A 12,288-nucleotide genomic window follows, 5' to 3' on the forward strand; every position below is an offset into this window, starting at 1 on the left:
TTTGAACTATGAGGCGCGGACGGGTCAAGCTCAGGTTAAATGCCATGATGAGCATATGCCCATATACAGTTCTGGTATATGCAGTATCAATGCTATCCAACGCAATTTCGGCTTCAATACTGACAACAGACTGAAAGGCTATCAAATATTTTTAAAGCTGTATAGATGTAATGTGACACACTTTTCTATCATTTTTGGCCATATTGATATAACTTAACGATATCGTCGAACTACATAGTGTAAGGCAAGTGTCATGTCAAGACCAATAAATCAATTAACAAAATGATAAAGGCGACAAAATGAAGAATAAAATGTGTCGAGCAGCCGTGGCTTTACCTCTGAAATCTTATGATGCCATTCGTTTTCTGTAAGACGCTGACCACTCAAAAACCGCATTTGAAAAAGGACTCCTTCATTGGACACAATATTGAGAGGTAAGATATTCGGCTTGTGGTGATTCTTAGATGTCCTATTTAAATATGACACTGTGGTTGACTATTAATATAGATGATCAGTAGCTGTTGTTACTTGTAAGTGAATATTTCGTTTTGATTTTAAAAATGCAATTTTCTGTCAGCGGCATATTCCGCTGTTTTTTTTTTGTCAAAATAAATGTTAAGATAGTCAAATTGTCATGTGACGTCTCTTTGTGATTTTTACTAAATCCATTTAACACATCTTCGACAGGGTAGAGAAGGTATGTCACTTTTTCAGCCGAAGCTTGCTTTACCTACGTGAAGTCACAAAATCGGTTATGATTCACTCCTTTTAAAGAAATCAAACAATTCGACCCTTCATAACCGATGAAATAATAATTGATGCATGAGAAATTGGAAGAATTCAGGCGAACGCCCCGCTGGGGTGGTATTCAGCTGATCGTGCCCCGCTGGGTGGAGGAGGGGGGGGGGGGCATATTCTTTAACCCCTGTGTCTAACGTAACTTCCGAACGTAGGTATGGTTGAAGAAAGAATGTGTAAAGGGTAATCAAAAGTTCTCAGCAACAATAATTTTTGGATCACATTTTTACCCGAAGTACGTCACAGGTCAGGTCAAGATCGGGTCAAGAGAGAAAATTACAAGTTTCGATATTATTGGCTTTGGAGCCTAGCTGGCGAAGAATGGATTCAGACTGATAACCCAGAACGAGTTTTGAGGCTACCAAGACAAGATGTGTTGCATAGGATGCTATTCAAAGGTAAAGTTCCAGGTGAGGCCATGTCACCAAAAACAACTATTGAACAGTTCTTGTGCGACCTGTGTTTTATGGGTCATTTTACTCATGGGACTAAACTGGCATAGTTAATTAGTGATATGGACCATATTTTCATGAAGTTCAGGTCTAGACCAGGTCAAGTTCAGGTCAACAGAGGTCAAAATATTAAGTTGGCTGGTAAGACCAAAAAGGGCGCCTATCTGATGCTTTTTCATGTACGGCTCTTGCGAGATTAAGCGGTAGGTTTTGCCCTTTTACATTTCCGGTTATTTCTCAGAAACTAATCGATCTACGATGAAGCCATTCTAAACGATCATGGCAGGCTTGTGAACGAACAAGTCTATCGCATCTTCAACACTCAAAAGCTTAAGACGACCAAGATATAGCCTGAAGTATACTAAATTTCATACGTGCAAATCCTGCCGAAAACCCGCGAGACCTGACTTACAACTGGTGTTATTGCTCTTCCGAACAACGTCTAGAGCTTCAAAAAGTTTTATGTTCATTTTGTGTGTCGTGACGTAGCATAACTAGTAATACAGATAACTCTTCCATTGTTTGCCTACTTGTCTAAAAAAAATAGAATCGTTCAAATTTTCAGGGATTACGTCAACTGTACGTATAATAAGGTACTGGACGTTTGACCTAGCTGGCTTAACCCTATTACGGGCGGGCTCATGAAAGGTTCGATTCTGGGCGGGGGGGGGGGCTTTTCGGCCCCCCCCCTTCAGATCTAAAAAACTACACATCGGAGCGACAAACGGCAAACGGCGTTTGATAGGTCGTTTAACCCTCGCCCCGTTGGGGGGGGGGGGCCATTTTGGCCCCCCCTGTGGTTTTTCCTGAATAGCAAGAAAACGGCGGCGCGCAGCGCCGCCAAATTTTCAATACCTTCCCGGACATCAATTTGACACCTTCACTCCAAATTTCAAGTCTTAGGTCACCTTAGGTCAGGAGTTATTGAGGTCAAACTGAGGTCATGTTCGAGCAAAAATGAGCAAAAAACATGCAATCTTGAAACGCTCACCAAATCTACAGTTATCAAGCAATTTCAAAGTTCTTTATATGGTCTAGTAGGCAAAAAGCGGCGCTACAAAACTGCTATCTCGGATTTTCAAAATTTTTGGTTTTTTACCAAAAAAAAAATCAAAAAACTGATTTTTTTAGAAAAACTAAAAAAAAATCCAAAATTTTTCCGAATTTCGAAAAAACCGGAATATATGTGATAGTCCCGGCGCTCTTCTATATACATACCAAATTTCAGATCGATATCTCGTTTTTTGGCCAAGTTATAGCGAAAAAACTGTTCAAAAATGATGACGTCAAATTTTTTAACTCAATTTTTAGCGATTCTAGACCACGTACGGCAAAACAAAGACCACCATTGAACTCCCCGTGACGAGCTGCATCGATTCGATACCCATTTTATGCAAAAATATTAACTTTGAAATTTGACCTAATTTGACCTGACCTTGACCTGACCTTGACCTGACCTTGACCAAAATGTGACCTTAGCTGGCCCCAAAGGCTGCCTGACCCACATAATCGCATTTGTCATGTAAAATGGACCATAAAACATGTATCACACGACACTTTCATATTGTGACCCCCCCGTGACCTGACCTCTGTGACCTGACCTGGTGTCAGTGACCTCAAATAGCAAAATATGTGTTTGAAGAACATTTCCCCATCGATGATTTTCAATGAAATGCATTTTACTCGATTTTACAACGCATTTCTCGAAATGCCTGTAAACGGTGAAAATTGGACCTTTGACCTGACCTGTGACGTCATCGGTTTGACCTAGGTCAATAAAATTGGGTCACAAGGTAGTTCCCCGTTGGGGCTATCCAACGCCGTTTACCGCTTGTCGCTATGTTGCGTGGTTCTCGAGATCTTAGGGGGGGGGGCAAAATGCCCCCCCCCAACCGGGCGCGTTGCTCGGCAGAGCCCAACGGGGCGCGGGTTAAAGATCTACCAACTTCTATAAAAACATTTTCGGGTCAGGTTAACCCGCGCCCGGCTGGGGGTCCTGGATTTCCACGCCCTGCTGGGGGGGGGGGGTGTTTGAACACCCCCCCTTGTAACTCGGCTCCTGGGCCACGTAGCGATACGCGGAAGGCGGCGTTCGAAAGAGCGTCAAAAATAATGACGAAATCACTTCGGTCAATTTTTTGGTCAGGTCAAAGGTCAGGTCACCAGAGGTCATTGAAGGCAAAATTTCGCCGATTTCCAGGTCGAATGTCGAAAATTTCCAAGAAGCCAACGCATAACTCGGGAACCAATAGAGCTACAGCGACGCGGAAAAGCGCATTCGATAGCCCTATTAACGCCCTTTCTGAGTAATTCTCTCAGATTTGACCTAACGTCAACGGTTTTGCCTGCAGGGGGCAAAAACTGCAAAAATAGCCGATTTTTTCGAAAACAGTTTTTCTGCAATAACTTTTGACCCAAGCCTTGTACGAGCTTACTTTTACCGGCATCGTGTTCCTCTCGTCAAGACGCATTGAATGGACTATAACTTGACCTTGAAAGGTCAACTTGAAAATTTGACCTCAGGTCAAGGTCATGACCTGACCGGAAAGGGTCATGTTGCATATCAGTCGATCCGTATCGTCGAGCTGAACACATCTAAGGCGTTTTCATCGCTCTAGCATGCCTTTATCAAAAGTTATTTGCGAAAAACTGTTAGATACCATTCGTGACCTAAGATGACCTCAGGGCATAAACAAGGGTCACGGACACCATTTTCAAGTTCAGTGTGTCTAAAACACTTGTAATTCGGTGTTTGGGAGTGTTTATAATGTCTTTCATCCAAAAGAGGCGCATTTCAATTTTCTCCCATTGACTTATAATGGGGAGGTCGCAAAATTGACCTGACCTTAGGTCATCGATATCAAAATTCTGAGATATACATTTTGTACATGCTATTGCTCTTAGCAATCGCTGAAAGTTTCAAAGCGATCGGTCACTCGGTGTAGCTATGACAGACATTGAAAGTTTTTATGAGGTGAGGTCACTTCAAGTGACCTGGTGACCTGACCTTGAATGACCTTGGTCTGAAATTTTCACAACATGTGTACAATTGATGTATGATAAGGTGTACCAAAAACGGCGGCGCTCCGCGCCGCCGTTTTTGAGATATTCGCGAAAAACCACAAGGGAGGGTGTTCAAACACCCCCCCCAGCAGGGCGCGGGTTAATATTGAGGTCACCAGAGGTCCTCAACGATAAAATGTTTTGGAATTAGTTACTTATATAACTTTTAAAATAAGAAACATAGAGACATAAAGTTAATGCATTTTGTGTTGCTCTCGTCGAGGCGATGCGAAATAAGTATGTGGTGACATTCACAGGTCAATTTGAAATTTGACCTGAGGTCAAGGTCAGGTCATTCACCAATGAGGTTGTGGGATATGGTCATGCTGCATACCAAACGACGCGCCTTGACCAGGCGAGCAGTTTGTTACCAATTACAAGTCTTTAGCACCATCATGTCGTGATTTATAGACAGTAAACGATTTATGACGTTATATGACCTCAGAAGGCCTTTCCCGGTGCCCCTGTCAATAAGCGGCATCGGGATCATCACCGATGAGATAATCTTCCATAATACTGAAATAATTGGATGGTTTTGACTTTTGACTCGTTTACACGAAGCAGGAGGCGTTTCAATATTTTCCCATAGGCTTGCAATGTAAAGTCTGTCACGAGTCTGGCCTGACCTCAGTCCTCAGGTCACAGATATAAAAATTCTGAAATATACAAATTGCACATACTGGTACCCTAACTAAAACCTGAAGAGAAGAAATTGATCAGTCAAAAACTCTAGCTCTGGCGTGATTGCAAACTTTTCTGAGGTGGGGTCAACAAACCGCCTCTGGTGACCTGACCTGACCTGATACGGCAATTTTTTTTTTTTTGGTCAAAATGTGCGCAATGAATGTTAAGAAAAAGTCACCGAGTATGAGCTTTCAGTTTTGCGGCGTTTGGTAGTGGCACAAGAAAAACCTGAAGGGGGGGGGGCCTTAAAGGCCCTCCGCCCGGAAAAGGGTTAAAGAGGTTAGAAGATATTTGCGAAACACAGAGGGACTATGATTGATGATTCCTCTATGATTCTTCCCGCGCAGGGCGGTGGGGCGCAGTATAGTTAGGTAGATTAAGATATCGAGTTATTGCGAATAGCCAGCGGGGGATGAAGGCATTAAACGCCCTTTTTCAATGGCGGTTTAAAAGGCTGGCATCTTGACAACCGTCACCCGTATATCTGTTTGACAAGCAGCCTTCTCTGTCGGGTAGCCTCCAGTATTTACAATGGATGGTGAACATTTCACCTCACGCGAGACCCTACCGGCGGACAACTGAACTACTGGTTACCGCACCCACCGAGCTCGCCGTACCAGGCGATTGGGTTGCAGAATGCAGACAAAAGCTCGCATCTAAAAGTACGTATGAGAAATGCACGTCAGCAAATGTACGCCGAATAAAAGTACGTATGACAAATGTACGTAAGGTAGGTCGTATCATGGACAACAGCATGGGTTAGGTTAGGTTGCGTAGGTTAGATTAGGTTAGTTTAGGTCAGGTTAGGATGGGTTAGGCTGGGTTATGTTAGGTCAGGTTAGGTCACTTCAGGCGGGGTGTGTTTTTAGCGATACGTACTTTTGACCTTATGTAAATAGTTAAGCGCCTATGTACTTTCGCGTACGAACATTTGCGAACGTACTTTTGTCCTACGTATTGTAGCAATACGCACTTTTGACCGTGAATTTCAAGTAATGCCCAGACAGCAGAGCGCAAAAAAGAAAGAAAGAAAGAAAGGGTGTCATTTAAGTGGTTCTGAGAAAGTAATATAGAAAGCTCGACGAACTTAAATCAGCGCAACATAAAATCAAAATCACCGATCCTGCCAGGATTCGAACCTGGAATCTTCTGATCCGTAGTCAGACGCGTTATCCATTGCGCCACAGGACCACAGATAACCCCCCTAAATACCCCCCCCCCCCCGATGTGGGGCTGGCTGTAGGTGAAATTGAGGAATTCTTATTGTGACATGTATTTTTCACTGCATCCAGCCGCAAAGCAGCTATCTAATATTTATCCAGTCACCATACCTACCATGGTTACCTACTGTCCACTGATCAGCCTACACACAATTATACTTGGGATTGCATAAACAAAGGAGGGCATGGAGGACGAGGATGACGAGGTAGGCCATCCGCCATCTACACCTAAATTTTGAGCATTTAGTTCTGCAATATCAAAGTCAAAATGTTAGCCAATTAAGAAAGCATTAACAGAGCCTAGAAGAGCCTACCTGAACCAATTAACGTGTGTCAAAACTCAAAAGCCTTTAATCCGTAACATAGCGAAAGAATGAAGGGATGGCCAGAGGAGCGACATCTGTAAATGCCTATAAGGAACGCAACATGTGGTGGCGACATCTGTGGATAGCCCCGAAAGCACTACTTCGCAGAATTCGCACGGACACTGCTAAGGGCACGAACAATAGCATGCCTACCAATCGTTGGTTAAGGTTTCCAAACATTTTTTAAAGTATATTTAACCCTCGCACGACCAGGCCATTTCTCATAACACGAACGACCAGGGGGGGGGTTGTTACGACCCCCCCCCTGGCGTTTCGAAACGGAAGGTCGTAGAGCTTAGCGGAAAAAACCAACGGATTGCTCTCAACGAGATCTCGCGATTGGTGGTATATTTTTTGGTCCTAGGTCAACATTTGACCTACTTTTGACCGGTCAAAGGTCAAATTTTCGGAAAAATAGACTTTTTTCAACTTTCGGCGGCGATTGCGGCAAAACGGTGGGAGATATCGACTTGAAACCTTCACCATCGTGTTCCTTGATCAATTCTCTATCGTTTGGTATGTATTTCGTTTCCCTAGCTCTAAAAATGGCGCGTTGGGAGCGCCGGAAGTCGGCAAGGTCACAGTCGGCGGCAGAAATTCGAAAAATCAAAATTTAAATTTTTGAAATTTGATTGTATTTTTGGATTTGGGAGGTCCATTTGCTCCCTGTAGAAGCTAATATTGCTGCATATTCCCATTGAGGTGACAAGAATTAGCAAAATAGTGGTTCGGGCGCTTTTCAAAAATAGTACCGGACGCTGTTCCCCTTGTGACGTCATAGCTCCGTGACCTGACCTGACCCGGTCAAATTTCTTATACCATATGATAGCCAATACTTGCCCCAACATGCATGGGAAGTTTCATCACGATCCATCAACCGATGTCCGTACCACCGGCAGAAAACCTCGGGCGTTGGCACTCAGTTTGTGAAAATCCGGCCGGAGGCTGTACCTCTTATGACGTCATAACTCCGTGACCTGACATGACCCGATCAATTTTTTTTCGGCAAAAGATGCGCAAAGGTTGCCCCATAAGGTACCCAAAATTTGGCGGCGCTGCGCGCCGCCGTTTTTGCACTATTTCCGAAAAACCTCAGGGGGGGGGGTTGATACAACCCCCCCCCCCTAGGCGTTCTAGGGTTAACATAGCTACCATGCAGCATACGCGTGATGTGTCAAATGTTTTCTCTCATTTCTGAATGTTTGTAACAAACGTCCCACAAATCCATCCAACGCCAGCATTCAGCAGACCTATAGCGATTTCAGCGCATTTAGATGCTTGCTTATGATTTGTTAATGAGCTTCTTTGGGTTTGTCAAGCATCTATCCAAAGTTAGGAGGCCTCTATGTTTTTTTTTTTTTTGTAATTAGGCAGGCAATCGAACTTCGAAGAGCGTTTGTGGAACTCCCAAGTGGGAGTTCCCGAGTCGGATGATTTAGCACAGGCAGCGTCATCTTCATCACGCATCGGGAACCACACAACTACACAGTCTCTGGCCGGCTCATAGATGGCGGCAGCTGCAGTACTTGTGCTGGTAATCCGGAGGGAGCATCTCGAGGTGGAAACATCAAAGTATTTCTATCCACTCGCAGGAGTCCTCTCGCAGAAGCTAGGACACCTAGGACAGAACCAGCATCATTCTAAATCACAAGTACTTAATTTGAATTGACAGTGTCAGTCACGCTAACAGGCCACTGGAAGATCGCAACACCATAGGAGCACACCTCACCAAGGGGACTGAGAGACTCGGTGGCATGTTCCACCCGGAATCGTTCCCAGTTTTGCATCTTCAGGACAGACAAGGACAAGTCCTCTTCCTCCACGCCTCATACCCCTGCTCCGGGCTAGACGGGCAACTTTTCCCAAATGCGGGAATGCCCGGGCGTAAGAGCACGCCCGTAGCCGGGTGCATACTGCAGTGAGTGCTTGAAAGGCTGGTCGGCCCGAGTCCTCTGGATGGGCTCAGCCCCGCGGGACTCACCAGGGTGCTCACCCAGACCATTGTCCCCCCCCCCCCCCCTAATTCCTATCATCCTTCGGGCCCTGAAATGGTCTCGTCAGACCGAAAGGGCACATTGCACAACACAACAAAACAAAACCAAAACATGTCCCACCGGGACATTCGCGTTTCTTTTAGTTAAAGTCATCCCACCTTAACATTAGTTTTGAGTTGAGATAGCCAAATTGGTGGCCATGGCCTGAAAATACCGGTTTGGGTACTCACAACATCAAAAAATGCTTTAATTCGGAGATATGGAATTTCAAACTTGCAGTTTTCGGATTCTAAGGGGCTAATGCATTGGTATGCCCCCTTAGAATTTGTGACGTCAGCGGAGATCTAACGATTTTTTAAATCTTTTACTAAAACGTTTGGTAGCACCATGGTATATGCTGCTTTGCGCGCAATAAATGTCGCACTTTCAAATAAAGTCGCTAGGAACAGCGGAGATCCCAAAAAGTAAACAAAAGTAAAAGTCTAATATCTTGGAAACCAGTGAATATTTTTCGATAAAATTTGGTAGATATTCGTTCTCCCTCTTTCTGAACCGAGCGACATCACTTTCATGCCAATTAATTAACTTTTTTGTAGGTGGGAGGGTCTCTTTAAACCTCCTAACCTATCCTCGGGGCACACCAAACCTTTTCACCAGCAGTCAGCACCTCGTACTCTCTTCTCTAGTACAGGCTGGGTAGGCCCTCTCCATCATCCGACACGAGAAGATCCTATGCTCCTCCTATGCTATCCATGCTCCTGTGCGGCGGGTTGACCGTTTGCGGGACTGGGGGGTGACCTGTCCTTCGGGAAACGCTTAGCCCTATGGCGCACTAATTCGGTGATGTTGGATCAAAGGCCGTGTCTCACTGATGGTATCGCCATCAGTGAGACCCTGGAAGACGGAAAAGTGTCGCTTAAAATTATCACAAAAATGTTATTTGCAAGAACATTTTTGTTCAAGAACAAAGAAGAACAAGAACAAGAACTCGAAACAGAACTACAGCAAATCTTCACCGTATGGTGATCTAATTATATCTACCTATGATTCAGATGTTCGATGTCTGAATAATTGGAACCATAGCTGAAATTTGATTCGGTGAATGAGCGTCGAGTCATTTTGTTCCCATCGAGCCAAATGAGCGAGCATTTCTTACAATGGCAAGTCATTCTGAACACTCTGATATAGTATTAATTGTACCAAAAATTTCTACGGAAAATGTTATCCACAAAACGTCTATTTTCACGACCTCTGTGTATGAGACTACAGACACCATTGACTTGAGGTTGAAATGCTGATGCCCAAGCTAACTTTGACCTTGTTTCGTCAAAAGTATGCCTACATATTCCCTTGCAATTTACCAACCCAAGACAAAATCAGGACTATTTCCTAAGCAAGTGTGCTGACAGAAACCTGCATGTTACACCGAGTTAAGAAAAAATATACTTATTATTTGAACAAATGTCACCATTAAACATCATCCTTTCGACGTATACGACCTGCGCGTCAAACCAGATCAAAAGACGAAATGTCGCAGACAAACTTTGTGAGCTCCTGCACCATTAGCTGAGCGAACAGCGCATTACTGCCGGGTTAAGCCGATTAATTGCAATGAGCAGTACAGTAGCACGAATTCCATGGCGCATAATGACACGGCACATGTCAATGGATTTACACAAAATGCAAATTAAGTATAAAGTTCCTACGACCCGAGAAAGTCGACGCCCATAACACAAAACCATTATATTTTATTTTTGCTAGGATTTTGTTAATTACTCGTATGTATCTTTTGCAAGTCTGGTGCGACCAGAAGTTAGAACCCCGTCTGGGCTCAGCCCGTCCTATAGGGACGAGCCACAGTCGCGCTTACGTTCATTCTAAGTCGATTCACTCCTATTGGAGCTGCTAACTCTGGTTATCGTCGGAGCGTCTATCCCGTCCATCCCGAAAATAGAATGGAAAAGACGGATGTTGCTAACAAAACCGTCTATTATCGCCGGACCGTCCATCCCGTCCATCCCGAAAATAGGATGGAAAAGACGGATATGCTAACAAGACGAGTCTCTTCCTTCTAATGAACTACCAATCGTTGAATGCTCTCTGTTACACCGTTATATAAGCTACAACCATAGACCTCTGTACACCTGTACAGAGGTCTATGCTACAACATATTCATGCTGCCTCGGAACCCAGCGACACATAACATTCCAAACTAGCCACTGTATTGGTGCAGCGGGAACATCCAACATAACCGAAAACATAGGGGCAGCACGCGGCGTGGGCCCGCAGCGCCAGCCCTCCTTCCGCCAAACTGCTGGTGGCCTGCCACCGCGTGACGCGTCCCATTTTCAGCCGCCGCGCCGCGCCGTCCAGGCGAGAGGTTATTCCGTTCGTCAGCCCCTTCCCCCGGCCTGCCGCCCTTGTTTTGACCTTCCCCCATCGGTCGGTGGGGGGGGGGGGAGGTGTTAACCGACCTTTGCTGACTAACAGCCCCACCCGGCAGTGAATCGCCTCCTGGCTAATCCTCATTATCCCCCGCCTCGCCGACAGCCGTTTGGGTGTCGGTGGCGGACGGTGTGCGTGCGGCCCGCCCCCGCCCCCGCCCCCGCCGCCGCCGCGGTCGCGGTCGTCGGGCGGAGGTGACACGGGGGGCCGTTCACCCTCAGCTAAAGCGGGCCGGCAGGCCGTAAGGCAGCACTGCACGCCGATCACCACCATCTGTTTGTATGCGTGCGCCGGTTTTTTGCGCGTTGCAGTGCAGTCTCTGACATCGCAACAGTGCCGGCCGATGCAGCGTGGTCGGCGGAGGGAGGGGAGGGGAGGGGAGGGGGTAGCGGCGTTCAAGTCCGGTTCCGGCAGTGCCGATGTAACGAAGTAGCGGTCGGAACTCGGAACGGCTTCAGTTGTTTCCATGCCCAAACTTAAGACGCAGTCAAACTGATTACACTTTAGATTATTTAATACCAGGAAACCAAAACAGTTAGTATCCAACCAAACTGCATAAAAACTTCTGACCTTGTCTCTCCACTCACCACTGCTGACCCAGCTCTGTTTTTATCAGCGCGGTGACGGATCCAATAGAGCCCCGTCCCGCCCTACCCTGGTCATTCACACCGGTCACTCGGGGGGTGATGCAAGTGCCGCGGCGGTGCCGCAAGGCCGCACGGTACGACGGCGGCCTTGTGTGTCATGTGCCGCGCGACGGTGGACTGACCGGGAGATTTGATGGTGGAATCAACGGCGGATTGGTCGCTGGACTGACCGGTGGATTTGGTGATGGACTGACCGCTGGATTGGCGGTGGAATTGACGGTGAATTGTTGGTGGACTGACTGGACGGTGGATTGACATCGGACTGGGGGTGAATGACGGTGGATTGGTGGTGGACCGACGGCTCCATTGCGTACATTTGAGTACCTATATCTCCGTACGTATCGAATGGAAACCAAAACACTTTACAGACGTAAATGAAACTTCATTGAGAGTTTCTCAAGAAAAAGCAAGAAGATAGGAGCCAATTAATGAAAACCTAACAATTACCTAATCACCTATTTGTACTTTGTAGTACTTCTTTCTGTTAGCAGCTCAGATTTGATGTTAATCTCTGCTAGACGGGACCTATTCTATTTGTAGATGTTTTAGATTGCGCAAAACGCAAACTCCGCCATTGCTCCTCATGGAATCACGACTGGAATGTTTTGCAAACCGAACCG

At 45.8% G+C, this 12,288-nt stretch overlaps 1 non-coding gene across 1 annotated transcript; it reads right to left on the reverse strand.

The window, feature by feature from the left end:
* Positions 1-6,115: 6,115 nt before the first annotated feature.
* Trnar-acg lies at positions 6,116-6,188 on the reverse strand. Its single transcript has one exon. It is a non-coding gene; the product is annotated as a tRNA-Arg (tRNA).
* Positions 6,189-12,288: the final 6,100 nt, after the last annotated feature.

The sequence above is a fragment of the Amphibalanus amphitrite genome, unplaced genomic scaffold (genome assembly GCF_019059575.1).
Source record: "Amphibalanus amphitrite isolate SeventyFive unplaced genomic scaffold, NRLGWU_Aamphi_draft 000375F_arrow, whole genome shotgun sequence".
NCBI lineage: Eukaryota > Metazoa > Arthropoda > Thecostraca > Balanomorpha > Balanidae > Amphibalanus > Amphibalanus amphitrite.